The sequence below is a fragment of the Neoarius graeffei genome, chromosome 28, assembly GCF_027579695.1.
Source record: "Neoarius graeffei isolate fNeoGra1 chromosome 28, fNeoGra1.pri, whole genome shotgun sequence".
Taxonomy (NCBI): domain Eukaryota; kingdom Metazoa; phylum Chordata; class Actinopteri; order Siluriformes; family Ariidae; genus Neoarius; species Neoarius graeffei.
This window is the reverse complement of record NC_083596.1, coordinates 41740450-41752501: the sequence shown is the minus strand read 5'-3', so window position 1 is coordinate 41752501 and position 12052 is coordinate 41740450.

The window sequence follows — 12052 nt, the reverse complement described above, 5'->3', positions numbered from 1 at the left end:
ATTTTCCAGCACAAAATTAAATGTTACGGAAAAAAAAGTTGATATCTCATTATCTGTAGCCGCTTTATCCTGTTCTACAGGGCCGCAGGCGAGCTGGGGCCCATCCCAGCTGACTACGGGCGAAAGGCGGGGTACACCCTGGACAAGTCGCCAGGTCATCACAGGGCTGACACATAGACACAGACAACCATTCACACTCACATTCACACCTACGCTCAATTTAGAGTCACCAGTTAACCTAACCTGCATGTCTTTGGACTGTGGGGGAAACCGGAGCACCCGGAGGAAACCCACGCGGACACGGGGAGAACATGCAAATTCCGCACAGAAAGGCCCTCGCCGTCCACGGGGCTCGAACCTGGACCTTCTTGCTGTGAGGCGACAGCGCTAACCACTACACCACCGTGCCGCCCAAGTTGATATCTGAGCAGCATATTCCATAAGAGAGCACTTTTCAGATGAAAAAAGAAAACATAATGAAGGCTACTGGGTTTTGGTGCAAAATTAAGAAGCAAGTGTGACAGTCAAAGTGTCCAGAAGAACTGTGGCTGGTTCTGCAAGATGTTCAGTAAAACCTACAGCTCATTTCTGCATAAAACTGCACTCATTGTCCCTGAGACTACTATTTTTTTGAAAGCAAAGGGTTGTCTCACACCAATACTGACTTTGCTTCATTTATTTTGGCTTACTGATTACTGTTTATAGTATTTTTTAAATGGTGAAACATTTCATTTCATGATTTTTAAGCCATTTTTGGTCTACAGCATTTCTTTACATGTGCCTAAGACTTGCACAGCACCGTGTGTGTATATTCTATCCACATTCACTCGATATGAACAATCACACACTCTGATTGGCTACTCTACTACTACTAGGCTATCAGCTCATATACCGTGAGTAGAGAAAAACAAAATGGCAGAGCGTGTTGCTGAACCAACCGAGGACAAAATTAAAACTCTACTCAAAAACACCCCCCCCCCAAAAAAAAATGCAGAAAAAAGCAACAAAATGTGGAATGAAAGTATTTGATGGTAAGAACACATCTTTTTATTTTTAAATAATTATTATTTTTGCATTTTTCACAAATTGCTACTGTCATTTTGCCGCTTTGTTTACATTATAAGCGGAAATTATTTAGGTTTACCTTCTTCTTCTTCTTCTTTTGGGTTTTACGGCAGCTGGCATCCAGTGTTGCATTACTGCCATCTGCAGGTTTACCTTTGACCGTGCACTGACAGTTACATCATTCTGTCGCTAAATGAACAGCTAAATCACATCGAGGTGCTCGCTGACCGCCGATATTTATTAGTTTGGTCCTGCATTGGGCGGCATGGTGGTGTAGTGGTTAGCACTGTCGCCTCACAGCAAGAAGGTCCGGGTTCAAGCCCTGTGGCCGACGAAGGCCTTTCTGTGTGGAGTTTGCATATTCTCCCCGTGTCCACGTGGGTTTCCTCTGGGTGCTCCGGTTTCCCCCACAGTCCAAAGACATGCAGGTTAGGTTAACTGGTGACTCTAAATTGACCGTAGGTGTGAATGTGAGTGTGAATGGTTGTCTGTGTCTATGTGTCAGCCCTGTGATGACCTGGCAACTTGTCCAGGGTGTACCCCGCCTTTCGCCCGTAGTCAGCTGGGATAGGCTCCAGCTTGCCTGCGACCCTGTAGAACAGGATAAAGCGGCTACAGATAATGAGATGAGATGTATTGAATCAAACATTAAGATAAGAAAGGTAAAAAAAACCTTACTTTGAAGAGAGCGGACACTGTAAATATCTGCAAAAGTTTAGCTTTTACCCATAATCCTTTCCGAACACATGCAGGCGAGTACTGAATGCGGTTTCACACATGTAATATACTCTCAACTGAATCCAATTTGGAAAGCATAATTCCCAGCTGTGTGCTGCAGGTCACAACCTTGTGGCACTGAGTAATGATTTCACAAGCAGGGCTTCTGTATTGTGGTTAGTATATTTGCGTTTACTTTTATTCAACTGAGAGACAATTTTGGAGTCAGACAAATGAGGGAGAATATAAATCCAAGCACATGGAAGCACTAAGCCTCAACAGGAGTAATTCTGCAGTCCTGGATGAAGTCCTGGACCTTCATCACGAAACCAGAAACAAATAACTGGTAAACAATAAGAAAAAGTAAATTGAATGAGCTGACTGGAGTTCATCTCATTATCTCTAGCCGCTTTATCCTGTTCTACAGGGTCGCGGGCAAGCTGGAGCCTATCCCAGCTGACTACGGGCGAAAGGCGGGGTACACCCTGGACAAGTCGCCAGGTCATCACAGGGCTGACACATACAACCATTCACACCTACGGTCAATTTAGAGTCACCAGTTAACCTAACCTGCATGTCTTTGGACTGTGGGGGAAACCGGAGCACCCGGAGGAAACCCACGTGGACACGGGGAGAACATGCAAACTCCGCACAGAAAGGCCCTCGCCGGCCACGGGGCTCGAACCTGGACCTTCTTGCTGTGAGGCGACAGCGCTAACCACTACACCACCGTGCCACCCCTCTGACTGGAGTTATTATTATTATTTTTATTTTTGACACTGTAACCGATTTTGCCTCAAGCAGTCACACAACTTGTTTCCAGTATCTTTGCTGAAGGACAGAGTTCAGCATTATTAATAACTTCATGTTCCAGAAAGGCCAATGAAGTCTCAAAGCACTATTAAAATCTAATGTTAGGTTGGGTTAAGGAGAGAGAAAAGATCCATTTATTCACTGAGTCCATCTGTTGTGTCTGAAAGATTGACCTAATGACTAAGTACATCTAATAATGTCGTTGTATTTTTGTAAAAACTTTATTTATCCATGTTATGGCTAAATTGAGGTCAGGCTTTTGTGAAAATAAACAAGATCACGTGACGCTATAACTACATTGACATTGTAATTATATTTTGGCTACACCTGGGCGGCATGGTGGTGTAGTGGTTAGTACACTCGCCTCACAGCAAGAAGGTTCTGGGTTTGCGCCCAGTGGCCGACGGGGGCCTTTCTGTGTGGAGTTTGCATTTTCTCACCGTGTCTGTGTGGGTTTCCTCCGGGTGCTCCGTTTTCCTCCACAGTCCAAAGATATGCAGTTAGGCTAACATGGGGTGGTTTTGGGCTGAAGTGCCCTTCAGCAAGGGCACCGAACCCCCAACCGCTCCCCGGGTGCTGTAGCATAGCTGCTTACTGCTCTGGGTATGTGTGTGTGCTCATTGCTCACTTGTGTGTGTTCACTGCTTCAGATGGGTTAAATACAGAGGGGGAATTTCACCGTGCTTGAGTGTGCATGTGACAAAGTCTTCTTCTTCTTCTTTGAAAAGAAGGGTTTCTATGCTGCAAACAGTGTAATTAAAAATTAGATTTCTTCCAAAAACAAATTTATACCTAGCTGTTTACTTCACTCTTTCAATATCAACACAAAGGTCATCTTTGCCGTCCTCACTCCTGCCTAAAAGGTTAAATACGCCATTGTGCTCAGCATTTTCTGGTATTTTATGTAATGAACTGCCCTAATTTTCCAATGATTTACATTATAATCTTATAAAAATAGCAAGAGTACTTTGCTGTAAAAATACTGTACATTTTGTACAGTGTACATAAAAATAATACTTCGTTAAGGTCTTAGTTATTTTGATTGAAATTCATTGTATGCGGCATTGGGTTTTATGTAGAATACAATGTATGGAAACTGCTAGCTAGTTAGGAAAATAGCAGTAATACCCCTGTATAATTCTTATACAGCGGTGGCTACAGTTATCGACAATCCATAATTATCGACACCTTTTCAGATTTACCAATAAAAAACAACTTTACAAAGGTGAGTTTCAGTTGCAACAGTCATTATTGGTTAATTAATCAACCAGAAGACCCCCCCTCCTTGCCTTTTGATCTTGTCGTCTGATGACACAGCTCGTTACCTGAGATGGAATATTTTTAGGACGATCAGCAATTTGAAGAAAACCCGGACTTTATCAATCATCGCAGGTAAGCATGGTGGAAAGATCATGGACGTGTTTTTACTGATCAAATTCACCACTATTTCATGATCTCCTTGTCGAAACCTACTTTGTTTCTTACTCTTTCATATGGCAGTCGCCGTTTTGTATCTGAACGCATGTTTGAGAAGTCACATGACGTGTTGATAATAGTGATCACTTTCACCGGCGTCCACCATTATCGACACCCTGTGGAATTAAGTGACATTTACAACTGTTATGGGTCGATCTTTGTGTAACATTGCTGAAGTAGATGAAGTACTTTAAAAAACTAAAAGTGCTGTGATTTATAGTCCACTTGCATGTGACATCACAGCTGATCCAGATTGTAAACAGACGCCATCTTGTCGGTCAAACGCCATATTTCCGCCATTGCAATTTACCGACACTGACTTTCGTTGTTTTTCGCCCAAATCTGCAAATATTACCGTGCCACAATGCCGGAGAGTTGTATGGCATATAAATGCCACAACAGGAGAGGTCAGAAATTGGGAAGAAAGTTTCATAGGCTGCCATGGGACCCTGACAGGCGTGCAAAATGGATTGCTGCTATCAGCCGGGCCGATCCAAACAACAACAACAAGGCATGGGTACCGACTGGAAAGAACAATCACTGGCACCTGTGCAGTGACCATTTCATCTCAGGTTCGCCATGTATTTATTCCAGTATATCCATGTGGTATCAGTACTAGCACTCAATACTTAAGTGACTTACCTGTCCAATGAGGATTGTTATTTTCTTGTTTACAAGATGCCACATCTGAGGGGGGCTGACAAATCCTGAATTTCTGTAAAGATAACTGTCCAGAGATTTATAAGCACGCAGTGCTTCACCACTGAACAGCGAGGGAAAGTTAATGAGGTAATTATACACATCTGGGTATTCCACCTCTGGAAGTTCAACATCCACTGACACGGTCGTGAAAACTACGTCCGGTAATGGATAAGGGTCACTAATCTGTAGGTTGTTTATTTTAGACATATATCTAATTATCTGTTCATTAGAAAAATGAGCCGTGTAGTCCGTCGGTTGAAATTGATCCATTTTGTATACAAGTGCAACAATATTCAGCTGTGTTGTTGACCGACAAGATGGCGGCTGTTTACATTCCAGCCGGGATTCGGTCATGTGACTGCAAGAGGTCTATTGCAGTAAATAGAATTAGACCAGAATTAAATTCCTAGTATATAAAAAATTACATGCTTGAAATATTCCATTCGGATTTTTTTGCAGTTTTTTGTAAATATCTATCATATATTACAATATCAGTCAATATTTTATATTTTGCCTCGAGGAATGACATGCGACCTTTGACCTGGATTGTCATGTGGTTACAATGCCAATTGCCTGTTGACATTTATTGGTAAACTACAAAACTAGAAATTAATACAAACAACAATGAATGGTTAACAAAAAGTGATCTGCGAAAATACTTAGAAAGTGGGTAGAAAGTGGAACAGAAATATTTTCTGTCACACGTTTAACATTATCAGTTCATTTGTTTACAAACATTAAAATTACTTCCTCATTTACGTAAGCACCCATATCGATATATTTATATAAAAGAAATTTCGCACTGAATATAAGTCTATGTAAAACAAATTTTAAATAAAAACTATGTTTTGTTAACTTAATACCACATACTAATTATTTTTTTTATCAATAATCATCTAGGTGTCGATAATTGTGGAACGGTGTCGATAAATGTGGACAAAGGTGTCGATAATTGTGGAACGGTGTCACGTGATCTGATACACTAAGTAATCGGGAATCAGCTCGTTTTTTTTCCAGTGGAAGTTTGAGTAATTATTCATGCACAATTTACATACAGGTATTGAAAGTCTTTTCTACTTTTGCAATGACCAAAAGATCGTTAAGGTGTCGATAATTGTAGCTGCCGCTCTAGTAGAACTTTAAGTGACTTTCCATGAGTTCTTTAAGATAATGAAATGCTGTTAAGAAGAACATTTAAGATATCACTTAAAGTTAGTAAATTTAAATTTTAAATGTACTTAAAGTCACTACTACTTTTAAGAAGACCAATAAAGGGTCTTAAAGTTACTAGTATATTTAATGACTTCAGTAAAAAGTTCAGTAAAGGTAACTTAAACGCACTACTAAATTTAAGGTTTCTATAAGGTTTAGATTAAGTGCAATTAAATTCTCATTTTCATCCAGTGATTTTGAAAGAGAAACAAAGAGATGCTGTTTATAGCTGCTATAACAGCAGTGTTAACAGGAACGAACTTGTCTTCAGGATGTTTCATCATATTAAATGCAACTATAGCTAGATAAAAAGTACACGGGATTTCTTTAATTAATAGCAAACTGTTAAAAAGTGTAACGTTCTATTTAACAGTTATTTCACGAAATCCAGTCATACATGAGAGTCGGCTGTAAGCCATGTACGACAAGATTGACTGGAATAACTGTTTTATTCTATCCACATTCACAGGATTTTGAGAAATGGAGCATTTTTATTTTTTGCAAATTCGATGAATAAAAACTTTATACAACATGTACAACATAATCATTTTTGCTTAGAATGCAAACAAACCAGCAAAATGACAGGAGCAATTTGTGGAAAATGCTATAATAATCTCATCTCATTATCTGTAGCCGCTTTATCCTGTCCTACAGGGTCACAGGCAAGCTGGAGCCTATCCCAGCTGACTACGGGCGAAAGGCGGGGTACACCCTGGACAAGTCGCCAGGTCATCACAGGGCTGACACATAGACACAGACAACCATTCACACTCACATTCACACCTACGGTCAATTTAGAGTCACCAGTTAACCTAACCTGCATGTCTTTGGACTTTGGGGGAAACCGGAGCACCCGGAGGAAACCCACGCGGACACGGGGAGAACATGCAAACTCCACACAGAAAGGCCCTCGCCGGCCCTGGGGCTCGAACCCGGACCTTCTTGCTGTGAGGCGACAGCACTAACCACTACACCACCGTGCCGCCTGCTATAATAATAATAATGATAATAATAATAAGAAGAATTCTTGAAAATAAAAAAGATATGTTCTTCGGATCAAATACTTTCATTCCATGTTTTGTTGCTTTTTTTTTTTGAGGTTTTGTTTGTGAGTAGAGTTTTTATTTCGTCCTCGGTTGGTTCAGCAACACGCTCCACCACTTTTTTTCTCTACTCACAGTATATGAGCTGATATCCTAGAAGTAGAGTAACCAATCAGAGTGCTCGATTGCTCATGTCCAGTGAACGTGGATAGAATAATTTGTGTTACACCTTAGACAAGGAATAGATCTCTAGTTATGCAGTAATACGTTTTATTTATTTTTATGACTTGATTAAAATAAAGTGTTAGAAAACTAGCTAATTCACATGTTCTCGAAGTGGCCAAACATTTAGCTAGAACTAACCAGGTTGTTCGTTAACTAATTAGTATTGCACCGATGCCATAGAAACCAGTTCTTTCTTGTTGTCCAAGGCGCGTGTTCATTTATACCGGTGTCCTTTTGAGTACAAAAGAGGACACTCATGTACTGTAGCATACTGCAGATGAGTAATATTGCATGTGAACAACAGTACAGAAATGTTTAAGGGTGAGCTCGATAGAAAAAACACACACCTTTTATTATATACTGTCCCATTTCTAAAATTGTCACTGGTCAATTACTTACAAGCAGCACAGTAGATAAGAACGCTTCTCCAAAAAGGCTAAATCAATTTCAGGAGGCTCAACTGATTGGAGTGATCTGTTTCTTCTATCAACAGCATCTTGATAACCCTAAAAGCCCCTTAACAGCATCAAGCCGTATGATTTATAGTCAATATGACGCTGACTGCAAATGCCAGATGCAGAAAAGATAAACAATTGAACATCACTAGGAGAAAACACAGCATGACATAAAGCTCGAGAAATGTAGTAGATTTATATTCAGTGATTGCAGTTGAGAGATGAAGATTTACAGGCGCATGGTAGCGTCTGGTTTCGTTCGCTTCGATGAGCAATATGGAAAAACATGGAGGTGGCGATGTTTGTTCTCTAAGCTTTGCCCCTAAGACACTGTATGCTTTGCTTCTTATTTGTTGTAAGAAGGGAGCGTTTTGAATAACCCCAGACGTGACTCCAACTCCAGTATGTTAAATGCACTTCTCAGATTCGTTCAGATCTGTTCATGCAGGGATGTTAACTTTGATTTAGTATGCAATGTGGGTGGCTTTAAAACAGCCTAGCTAGGTCTATTAACCCGACTTCACAGTCTCCTGACTCCATTTATAATACCACAGTTTGATTTCGTATCTAATCAAAGAACATTAAAGTCGAGCACTTTTAGGTGTTCTCATATCTTGATGTATACATTAAAAGCAAACAAATACGCTATGCGTTCTCCTCAGGTGACCTCTGTAGTTCTTCTGTAAATCCGACTTGCCTACACAGAATTTAGTAGGTGGCGAAATGTATCTGTTTTGTTTTGGGGGTTTTTCTATGCTGTCATGGTCCTGGATAAAAGTCCTAAATGAATATATGAATATTATTTTTGCCTCATGCACGTCACTGAAATATATACATATCTGCATTCAGGTTTAAACCCAATTTAAAGTGGGTGTGGCCTAATCAAGTAGGAAGTCTATTTTCAATTCGGATTCCCAGTTACAACCCCGATTTCAAAAAAGTTGGGACAAAGTACAAATTGTAAATAAACATGGAATGCAATAATTTACAAATCTCAAAAACTGATATTGTATTCACAATAGAACATAGACAACATATCAGATGTCGAAAGTGAGGCATTTTGAAATTTCATGCCAAATATTGGCTCATTTGAAATTTCATGACAGCAACACATCTCAAAAAAGTTGGGACAGGGGCAATAAGAGGCTGGAAAAGTTAAAGGTACAAAAAAGGAACAGCTGGAGGACCAAATTGCAACTCATTAGGTCAATTGGCAATAGGTCATTAACATGACTGGATATAAAAAGAGCATCTTGGAGTGGCAGCGGCTCTCAGAAGTAAAGATGGGAAGAGGATCACCAATCCCCCTAATTCTGCGCCGACAAATAGTGGAGCAATATCAGAAAGGAGTTCAACAGTGTAAAATTGCAAAGAGTTTGAACATATCATCTACAGTGCATAATATCATCAAAAGATTCAGAGAATCTGGAAGAATCTCTGTGCGTAAGGGTCAAGGCCGGAAAACCATACTGGGTGCCCGTGATCTTCGGGCCCTTAGACGGCACTGCATCACATACAGGCATGCTTCTGTATTGGAAATCACAAAATGGGCTCAGGAATATTTCCAGATAACATTATCTGTGAACACAATTCACCGTGCCATCCGCCGTTGCCAGCTAAAACTCTAAAGTTCAAAGAAGAAGCTGTATCTAAACACGATCCAGAAGTGCAGACGTCTTCTCTGGGCCAAGGCTCATTTAAAATGGACTGTGGCAAAGTGGAAAACTGTTCTGTGGTCAGACGCATCAAAATTTGAAGTTCTTTATGGAAATCAGGGACGCCGTGTCATTCGGACTAAAGAGGAGAAGGACGACCCAAGTTGTTATCGGCGCTCAGTTCAGAAGCCTGCATCTCTGATGGTATGGGGTTGCATTAGTGCGTGTGACATGGGCAGCTTACACATCTGGAAAGACACCATCAATGCTGAAAGGTATATCCAGGTTCTAGAGCAACATATGCTCCCATCCAGATGACATCTCTTTCAGGGAAGACCTTGCATTTTCCAACATGACAATGCCAAACCACATACTGCATCAATTACAGCATCATGGCTGCGTAGAAGAAGGGTCCGGGTACTGAACTGGACAGCCTGCAGTCCAGATCTTTCACTCATAGAAAACATTTGACGCATCATAAAACAGAAGATACGACAAAAAAGACCTAAGACAGTCGAGCAACTAGAATCCTACATTAGACAAGAATGGGTTAACATTCCTATCCTATGACAAGACTGAAGTACTTGTGCTAGGACCACATACAGCTAGAAGTAAGTTTTCTGATTACACAGTGACTCTGGATGGCCTTTCTGTTTCTTCACATGCCGCAGTAAAAGATCTCGGAGTGATTATTGACCCCAGTCTTTCATTCGAAACTCACATTGATAACATCACCCGGATAGCTTTCTTTCATCTCAGAAATATTACAAAGATAAGAAATTTAATGTCATTGCGTGACGCAGAAAAACTAGTCCATGCTTTCGTTACCTCCAGGTTGGATTATTGTAATGCCTTACTGTCTGGATGTTCCAATAAGTGCATAAATAAGCTCCAGTTAGTTCAAAATGCAGCAGCAAGAGTCCTTACTAGAACTAGAAAATATGACCACATCACCCCTGTCTTATCCACACTGCATTGGCTCCCAATCAAATTTCGTATTGATTATAAAATACTACTATTGACCTTTAAAGCACTAAATGGTCTCGCACCACAGTACCTGAGTGAACTTCTGCTCCTCTATGACCCGCCACGCCTACTTAGATCAAAAGGTGCAGGCTATCTGCTGGTACCTCGTATAGTGAAGGCTACATCAGGGGGCAGAGCCTTTTCTTACAAAGCCCCACAGTTATAGAACAGCCTTCCAAGTAATGTTCGGGAATCAGACACAGTCTCAGCATTTAAGTTTAGGCTGAAAACATATCTGTTTAGTCAAGCCTTTTGTTAATGGTGTTTATGAGGTAAAGGTGTAGATCTGGAGGGTCCTCAGACATGGAGTGTTTCGGTAAACTGGGATGTATGGATGCTGTCAGTCCCCACTCGCTTGCTCACTCGAGTTTGTTGACGGTGTAGTGGCTGGCTGCTTTATGTCCCGGGGCTCCCTCATGCCTGTGTTACCTTCTGGCTCTCCCCTTTTAGTTATGCTGTCATAGTTAGTTGCCGGAGTCCCTGCTTGTACTCGGTGCAATATGTATACTGTTCCTACTTATTCAGGTGACATTGGGCATACCGGTACCTAACAACCTGCATTTTCTTTCCCTCCCCTCCCCCCCCTCCCCTCCCAAATCTGTCCCTCTGAGTTACATGGAGTCAACAGGAAATCTTTTGGTGGAGAGGGTGGAGACCTCGACTGGCTATCATAGCCTGCAGGGAATCGGCCGTCGGACGCTCTGTCGCATGTCCCAGACCCGGTGAAATGTAGCTGAATTGTCTTGGCCAGCCCTAAGGGTCCCATCTGCATCTCATCATTGCTGAGGAGTGTGCTCCCATCACCCAATCAAGCATCCAGCCAGAGCAGGATGTTATATGTTTTAACCATATTAACATGCCATTGTTGTGTGTTATGCCTGATGTCAAGACTCTCGTCTCTGCGAGCCTACCACACAGATTTAGTACTTGTCATTTTTAGGGCATACCTAACATGTGTTTTCTTTCTCTCTCTCTCCCCCCCCCAATCTGTCCCTCTGAGTTACATGTTGGTCCTGGGATTGAGATGCTGGCCTCTTCTGCTCCTCGGACCTGCTTAATCCATCCTGGTGCCCTGTGTCTGGTCGGAGTTTTATCGCATCGCTCCTGTGAAGGACGGCCCCATGAGGACAGTTGAGGGTTATACCTGGAGGATGCTCTGGACTCTTACAGTAATGCTTTTATGGCTGAGGACTACAGTTGACTTGCTAACTTTAGGACTGCAGTTATCATGAACAGTTTTGCACTCAAGTTTCCATCAATGAAGAGTTTATAACATCAACGAAACTGTCTTCATGTTAAAATTGTTAATGTTATAGTCATGCTGTCTGTTGTTGCCCAAATGAGGATGGGTTCCCTTTTGAGTCTGGTTCCTCTCGAGGTTTCTTCCTCATGTCATCTGACGGAGTTTTTCCTTGCCACCGTCGCCACAGGCTTGCTCACTGGGGATAGATTAGGGATAAAATTAGCTCATGTTTTAAGTCGTTCAAATTCTGTAAAGCTGCTTTGCGACAATGTTTATTGTTAAAAGCGCTGTACAAATAAACTTGACTTGACTATCCCTAAACTTGAGCAACTTGTCTCCTCAGTCCCCAGACGTTTACAGACTGTTGTAAAGAGAAAAGGGGATGTCTCACAGTGATAAACATGGCCTTGTCCCAACTTT